At 41.3% G+C, this 8,683-nt stretch overlaps 1 long non-coding RNA gene across 1 annotated transcript; it reads left to right on the top strand.

Annotated features, from left to right (window-relative positions):
• Positions 1-1,346: 1,346 nt before the first annotated feature.
• On the top strand, positions 1,347-4,710 carry LOC138371367 (uncharacterized). The gene is made up of 2 exons (XR_011230418.1): positions 1,347-1,463; positions 4,669-4,710. It is a non-coding gene; the product is annotated as an uncharacterized lncRNA (long non-coding RNA).
• Positions 4,711-8,683: the final 3,973 nt, after the last annotated feature.

Raw genomic sequence — 8,683 nt, 5'->3', positions numbered from 1 at the left:
TTTTCTAATTATACAATCATATGTTGCCCTCAGCTCTCCTATTTCATACATACTTTTTTTCTTATGCAAGGGAGTAATTACTACATCTACATTACAATCCTCCCATGGTGGTGTAAATTTTCTCTTGGGCACAGCAATACACTCTGTAATAACATCATACTTTATAACATTATAACATAATTTGTTCATATATACTCTCTTCTTCATCATACACTGTTCACTACTTCCCACCTTTTGAACCGAGAGGATTAATTCATTAGCTCCCCCACCTCTCATTAATCTAATGGCAGAGGCTACATTTATCTCTGAAATTCTATCCCCAATACTCTGCAGATTCAACTCCATCCTCATTATCTCAATCATAGCATTTCTTGGGCATCCTAAGATAATTCTCATTGCTTCATTTTGTACCTTCACACTCCCTGAGCGAGCCATCAAGTAACTATAAAAAGGCATATATCTTCACTTTCACGTCAGTTATATTTATACCAAAGTATTAACATGCAGCTTATATGTCTTTCTGATGACATAAAAAACTTCGTTTTTTATAATATATAGATTCAATTAACATTGATTTTCAAAAGGTCATAGTTCCCATCGAAAGGGAGAGCGTCGGCCAAGAAGCCTTGTTTAAAATATGAATATTTTTCCTCTCTAATAAGGTATAATCTCTGTGATGCATTAACACAAACTATTTTATATCTGCCTTTCTGATAACATATATAAATATAATCTTTATTTGTGAATATTTGTTAATTAAGCAATATATCAGAGAGCGTGTAGGGTTCGGTGTTCTATGAACGAAAAGGACTGGAGTAGTTTAAATAGCGAACGCATACCAACGAATAACGCTAGTATCTATATAACAAATTTATTGTCATGTGGAATTGATTTAACTTCCAGACACTTTTTTTTAATAAATATTAAATATTTTGTGGCTGTTTATGAAAAATATTATTATAAATACACATTCTACTTGTTAATATTACCAATTAAATTTGCGACAATTTGAGCCATGAAATACGACGACTGGATCACTGTGTACAGGAGGCTGTTATGGCAGCAAACACTCTCCAGGCGACTATATATCTTGGATAAGTCGCTCCACACAATTGTCGCTTGGACCGTCGACTTCCTATGGCGTCACCTCTCACATATTTACGTCTCATTTCGTTATGAAATTAGATTATTTCAGAGAAAAAATAGGTTTGATCATGTTCTACGTGTAGCACCAACATTATAGTAAGTAAATATACCATATTTCTTCATTACTTACGTAATGCTAATACGTTTTGGGTAGTTTTGGCCTGATTTGGGATGATTGGGGTAATTCTATGGACCCCTGTAAAACACAGAAGTTTAGCCCGCTCAACTGTTCTCCCAGCATGGACCCTACACCAGTTCCTCTCGACAACGACGAGGAGCGTCCCGTCAGGGGCGTCCTGCCCTTCTCAACATTTAAGGTAGTGTTTGTGTTTTGTTGGCGCGTGCGTCGGACCAGTGTTTGTCTCTGTGTTGGCGCGCGCGCTCTGATGCACGCCTGCTGGTTCAGCCTTGGTGACCAAATGCAGGCGCAGTGGTCCTAGAGGGGGTGGTGCCCCTCGGTGTTATGGGGCACTGGTTTTTCTCCAGTAGGTGGCTGTAATTTGGAGCACACTCGGGAGGAGGCCTGAACATCCCGCCCCCACCCTCACCCAGTCGACGTGAGGCCTTACATTCAGGTTTGTTTTAACTTTTGCTTATTGCCTATAAGTTATTAGGTAAAGTCAGCTAGGTTAGGCTAGCTGCCGAGTCACAGGCCTCTGGCCCCTAGCTTTGTTTTCATGGACTTGTTTTTCCACAAGTTTCCTTAATTTACTACTGAAATTTATGCAGTGTTAAGCTGCATGTTTCTTTAGCTGGTTTGTTTTAACTTTTGGTCATTGCCTATAAGTTAGTAGGTAAAGTTAGCTAGGTTAGGCTAGCTGCAGTGTCACAGGCCTCTGGCCCCTAGCTTTGTTTTCATAGATTTGTTTTCCCACAAGTTTCCTTAATTTACTACTGAAATTTATGCAGTGTTAAGCTGCATGTTTCTTTAGCTGGTTTGTTTTAACTTTTGGTCATTGCCTATAAGTTAGTAGATAAAGTTAGCTAGGTTAGGCTAGCTGCCGAGTCACAGGCCTCTGGCCACTAGCTTTGTTTCATGGACTAGTTTTTCCATAAGTTTCCTTAACTTATTAATGAATTTAACGCAGTGTCAAGCCCCATGTTTCTTTTGCAGGTTGTACATTTAGGTTTATTTAACTTTTGCTTATTGCCTTTAAGTTATTAGGGAAAGTCAGCTAGGTTAGGCTAGCTGCTGTGTCACACGCCTCTGGCCCCTAGCTTTGTTTTCATGGACTTGTTTTCCCACAAGTTTCCTTAATTTACTACTGAAATTTATGCAGTGTTAAGCTGCATGTTTCTTTAGCTGGTTTGTTTTAACTTTTGGTCATTGCCTATAAGTTATTAGGTAAAGTTAGCTAGGTTAGGCTAGCTGCAGTGTCACAGGCCTCTGGCCCCTAGCTTTGTTTTATGGATTTGTTTTCCATAAGTTTCCTTAATTTACAGTATTAATGATTTTTATGCGGTGTCAAGCTGCGTGTTCCTTTGCTGGTTTTACATTTATGTTTGTTTATCCACTGCTTTGCCTTTTATGTGATTATGTAAAGTCAACCAGGATGTGTTAGTTGTAGGCGTCTCCAGACGTCTCGTCGGGCCGGTTTAGCCCGCACGTTTGTCCCAGACGTTGTCGTAAGTCCGGTGTAGCCCGGTACATTTGTTCCCAGTTTTTTCGTCCGGCTGGTATAGCCGGCACGTTCGTACCCAGACGTTTTCGTCTGGCCGGTGTAGCCCGGTACATTTGTTCCCAGACGTTTCGTCCAGCTGGTATAGCTGGCACGTTCGTACCCAGACGTTTCGTCTGGCCGGTGTAGCCCGGTACATTTGCTCCCAGACGTTTCGTTCGGCTGGTATAGCCGGCACGTTCGTACCCAGACGTTTTCGTCTGGCCGGTGTAGCCCGGTACGTCAATTCCACCACGTTTCGTTCGAATGCTGTAGCACAATATTGCCATGTTTTCCTTGGTCGCGTGTACCAGATGTTGGTCTGCCTGGAGTGCCCGGTTACGCGGGCCCCTTCCTCATCCCAAGTTTTCAGCGTCCAGCATAACGCCTGGCCGTGCGGTCTGCCGCTTGAGCTACTTCAAATCAAATCAAATGTTTATTTAGGTAAGGTACATATATACAAGAGGGTTTACGAGTAATGGATTTAATTCTAATTATTGCGGTCATTTTTAATTAATTCTGTTCAATTTTATTACATTCCTTTATTTAGACTTTCAGCTTGATTAGTTTCATTACGCGGCAAATTTAGGAAATTTATAGCATTGCTTACACCTCCTGCCTTAAAAAAAAAAAAAAAAAAAAAAAATCTATTCGTAAAAGAATTCGTATTTCCATGTCAATTTAGTAAACAGGAGCCCGCTCCTGTTTTGGTGATTTACGTTCCTCCATCATTAACCAAACGCTTACTAAAATAACTTGTTATATCCTTAGTCTCCCAGTCATGACGTGTATTAAGATTAAAGTCTTCCTCAATTTAGCATGGAGCAAGCCTCTGACTTTAGATTATTCCTGCACTTGTTTTACGAGCCATTTCCCTCAGCAATTTGTTACTGCAATTTATGCATTGCGTTTGCTCCATGTTTTATACAACTTTTCTGTCGCGATTAAACTTTCAGTTTATTCCTCAATTTAGTCGGAAGGTACTGCTGCTTCCCAGCCGACGTCCTTCCTGTGACGAGTTAAGCCGGCGATGTTTGTTTTATATTTATTTGGTCTTATAGCTAGGCGGCCTCCCAGGCCGCTGGTTTATCCAGACGTGTTGTCTGCCCGGTGTAGCCCGGATGTCACTGCGGCCTCCCAGGCCGCTGGTTTACCCAGTCGTGTTGTCTGCCCGGTGTAGCCCGGATGTCACTGCGGCCTCCCAGGCCGCTGGTTTACCCAGACGTGTTGTCTGCCCGGTGTAGCCCGGATGTCACAGCAGCCTCCTAGGCCGCTGGTCGCGAAGTTCCAGCTGACGTGTCTTTTTTCACTCCGTTTCGTTATTGTATTTGGTTGTATTTACCTCGGCTCAGTGTTAATCCCGTTTCTCTAGAGAGTTATAGTCCAGCTTCATTTTGAGCATACTTTGTTTTGCATTTTTAATTATTTATAATTAATTATAGTTATAATTGGTTTATAATTTTATTATTTACACCAATTTATTTAAGATTATTCATGTAATATAATTTATTACATTGTTAGGCTTTTACAACGACGTTGTCCCAGCCGGTGTTGTTCCTGCAGAGGATGGGCCAGCTGGTGGCTCGGCCGTAGCTGTTGCAGCGGGCGCCCTCACAGACTCGGCTAGTTTCAGCAGACGATGTTACAGCTACTAACACCCCAGTTCCATCTTAGGCTTCCCGGCAGCCGATGCTTCAGTCAGGAACCTCCAGCTGAAGCGTTCCAACCGGCGTTGCGCCCGGCAATTTATTTTTCTTCCATTCTGCGGCACTTGCCGTCATCGGTTATTTACGATATTACATTGTATTCTTACATTGTACGATTATTTACGACATTGTATTCTTAATATTATTCCTTATTACAGTTACTGGATGACGGTTCCCTGCCGTCGATTTCACTTTGCTCCTGTTCTAAAAGATGTAGCCGAAGTTCACGGCGCACTAGCTGCGGCTTGCAGACGCTCGTTGACAACACAAGACTACACTCAGCGGCCACTTAAGGCAGACTCCTTGGCTTCTATCCAGCCCTATCACCCGTCTGGAGGCAGAGATGGGATGGAGACCAAGGGTAATGTTCCCCGCTCACATTCTACATCCGCTTAGGACACAAGCATGTTATAGATTTGGCTTTAAGAATTGGTTCTTATTCCATTTTATGGTTTATGTATATATTGCTTTATTGTATATACCCGTTCTTGGTATATGTATTGTTATATTCAAGATTTATAGTGTTTCGTATTATCCCTGTTTATAGTTGCTTTGTGCTTCTTTGCTGTTCTCCTACTGGCTTTCTCCCACCTTTGCTCTTAGCAAAGGTACTTCCCCCTTCTGTTTGCTGGAAGATTCTTAGAATTGTTAGCCCCCTTCATTGCTTCAGTATAATTGTTCGGAAAACTCTTTATTCATCCAGGATTGTTAATTAAGGAATCTCTTAATTCCTGTGCCGGGCTCCCTCCCCCCGTTTTACGTCTCCGTATTGATTCAGCTAAGGTTTTCCCTCTCGTCTGTGCCCTTGCCTGTCACGATAACACTGCGTGCCGCTTCTGCCCACCCTTACTGCCTTATATCTTTCAGCCTGGGAGAGGTGATCTACGCAACAAAAAATCGACGCATGCTCCGACTGGACCAGGTATCGCTTACATGGTCAGGAATCGACACTCTTCGGATCCTACAAGCGCAGTGCAGGGCGCACGCATACCCTAGCCCAGCGAGCGCCCCCGGGCAAGTTCTACCCGGCCTGTGCCCAGTGAACAGGCAACACTTCCTCAGGGCGATTAATTCGCGCCGCCCTCGCAGAGATAGGCTCGCCTTCAGCCGACCACGCACTCTTACCTTTAGAATTGACAGGGCCACTCGGCTCTCTTGACGGGCTAGCCATCGGAGTTAACGGCGGGTCCAGCAACCAGCTGCAACACCCAGCTGACTACGTCCGGGACGTTGTTGCACTGCCATTCTGAGGCCTCCTTGCGACCAGCGGGCCTCGCCCTTCGGGGGGGGGGGGGGGGGTCCGGCCAGCTGGCCTGCGGTGGGGGTGCAGCGCCGGTCCCCAAGTGTCCCACTGTCCGCAGCTAATCCTTTGCCCAGTCTACGTGCTAGTAAGAGTAAGGAACCCCTTTCCTTAATCCTTCTCCCGCTGGCCCTCCCGGGATTGGGGGTGCTCCGCCGGAACCCCCAAAGTGATAAGCCTGCAGATAGCTAAGAAATATTCCCATGAATTGTAATTAGTCTAATTAATGCAACTTTCATTTACTACCTATGGATGTAGTTATTAATTGTAATTGATCTCTACTTTATCATTAAGGATTATTCATTATAATTATTCCTTAATACTTTATTGTTATGCACTAGTCAATAATTATTTATCATTCATCCAAATTAGCTATTTGATTCATTAAAATAATTGCTTATCATTATACTATTTGTTGTTATTATTATTATTTATTATATAATAATAATTTTATCTATTAATTTGTTATTTATTAATTTATATAATAAATTAATTTATATAATTAATTTATTATATATTAATTTTATATATTAATTTATTATTTACCATTATAAAATAAACAAGTCCCCAATCTGAGCACGTTTTCTTCCAACCTCAGAAAATACATTTCCTCCTTCACAAGTAGTATGTTATCAGACGTACACACACATACTTTTATGACCTAGGTATACTGTATAGACAATTTGCAAGACACATGCAGATAATTCAACAAAATATTACAATCTTGGTGCAAAATTCTTATATCTCTCAAGAATATCATCAACCTTTCCGTTGTGACACATCCAGGCTATTTGTTCAGGAACAGTCCTTATCTCAGTGTTTCTATATACATTAATCAACGGACAATCAAGAACATAATGGACCAGGGTGTGAGACCTTAACATACCACATAGTTTACACTTCGTGTCATTATCATGAACATCTATCCCATATTCCCAGTAATATTTGTACCCAAGCCTGAGCCGCATGTACACAGAGTCACTCCAAGCATTTCTCCTTTTACCATAAGTGAAATGGGTGTTTTGACTCACATACATGTAGTGTTGCATGGTTTGACTACTCTCATACATTATCTCTCTCTCCACTCCCGCCTGTGCCTGAATATTTCTGATTTTGCTTCTTATTTGTCTCATTGTGAATTCACATTCAATGTCAACTTGTGGTTTTGATGTGGCACGTTTGGCCAAGTCATCCGCCACCTCGTTGAGCACTATTCCAACATGAGATGGAATCCACATGAATTTCACACTATAACCTTTCAGCTGTATCTCAGTTATTCTTCTCTTACAGTCCTCAACTATAGACATGAAGACTGGGTTTCGACTGTTTAAGGACTCCAGTGCTCCTCGGCTATCGACAAATACAAAAACATTTTTGTCGTCATGACGTACTTCCTCCAAACACGCCAGAATGGCCTGCAGTTCAGCTTGTGTGGATGATATATAATTACTAAGCCGGAGTTCAATTATCCTGTCCACAGTCCCAAACTCCGTATATTCCCTTATTAGGACACCACACCCGGCCCTGCCATCCTCCGCCACCGACCTATCGCAATATACATGTAAACTGTTGCCTCTTGGTAACCGAGATATCATGCTTCCATACAAACACCGTAATTGTCCCGATTCATGATGAATCTTTTTCTCCTTGAGGGGTACAATTTCGACGTCTATTTTCTGTGCTTTCCAGGGAGCAGACATATTACACTGTCGAGAGGGTGCAATCATCACCCAAGGAAAATCTGCTATCAGAACAATAAAACGGTCTTCAAAAAACACACAACCTCTCTGTTTAAATCCCTGAACATGCTACATATACACTCGCTGTACACATTCTCTTGTGCTATTTACAATACAAAACCTTGTTCCTAAATTCAACCTAAAATAAACCCACATTCAACGCATAACTAAGAAAGTCTCTAAGACAGTTGGTATACTCTCCAAAATCAGATATTATGTTCCTAACTCTGCTCTCCTCTCACTATATTATGCACTAATCTACCCCTATCTTAATTATGGTATCTGTGCATGGGGGTCTACCACTGCAAACCACCTTAAGCCCATCATCACACAGCAAAAATCTGCTATCAGAATAATAACTAACTCTGCTTTCAGACAACACTCAGCTCCCTTGTTTAAATCCCTAAACTTGCTAAATATTAACTCCCTCCACACATTCTCTTGTGTCAACTACATTTACAAAACCCTGTTCTTAAATGCAAACCATGCTCTGAAACTCTCCCTGGACAGATGTAATAGGACCCATTATCACCACACCAGAAATAAATATCTCTTTGATATCCCCAGGGTCAAACTTAATCTGTGTAAACACTCTATGCAAATTAGGGACCTAGTCTATGGAACTCACTCCCTAGTGAATTGAAAAACTGTAAAACTTTTGCCTTATTTAAAAGCAAAACCAAAAAGTACCTAACTTCATCTTCTTAAGTTTCCTACACTGAGCTTTAAATTTGCTCTGTACCTAGTGTTACCCAATCTCCTAATTTTTATGTAATATCAAACAACCTTATCATTGTGTTCATTGCTGTCTTCTTTTATGTGCTAGCCATATGCTGTATTGTGACTACCAATTTTTGTCAACTACCATTCAAGCTGTCATTGCAATCAATTTTATATTGTTTCTGCTGTATTGTGCCTACCAATTTTTGTCAACTACCATTCAAGCTGTCATTGCAATCAATCTTAGCTACCTATGTGCTTTAATATACTGTACCTACAATTTTCTCTCATCTTTTTTTTTTATTTCATGTAACTGTTATCATTTTTTTGTCTATAAATTTTGCAAGTATTTACCTCCTTAAAATTTTCTTAGATTAAGGACCTGCCCGAAACGCTGCACGTGCTAGTGGCTTT

Source organism: Procambarus clarkii, chromosome 35 (assembly GCF_040958095.1).
Source record: "Procambarus clarkii isolate CNS0578487 chromosome 35, FALCON_Pclarkii_2.0, whole genome shotgun sequence".
Classification (NCBI taxonomy): Eukaryota; Metazoa; Arthropoda; class Malacostraca; order Decapoda; family Cambaridae; genus Procambarus; species Procambarus clarkii.
This window is presented reverse-complemented; position numbering and strand designations above follow the sequence as displayed.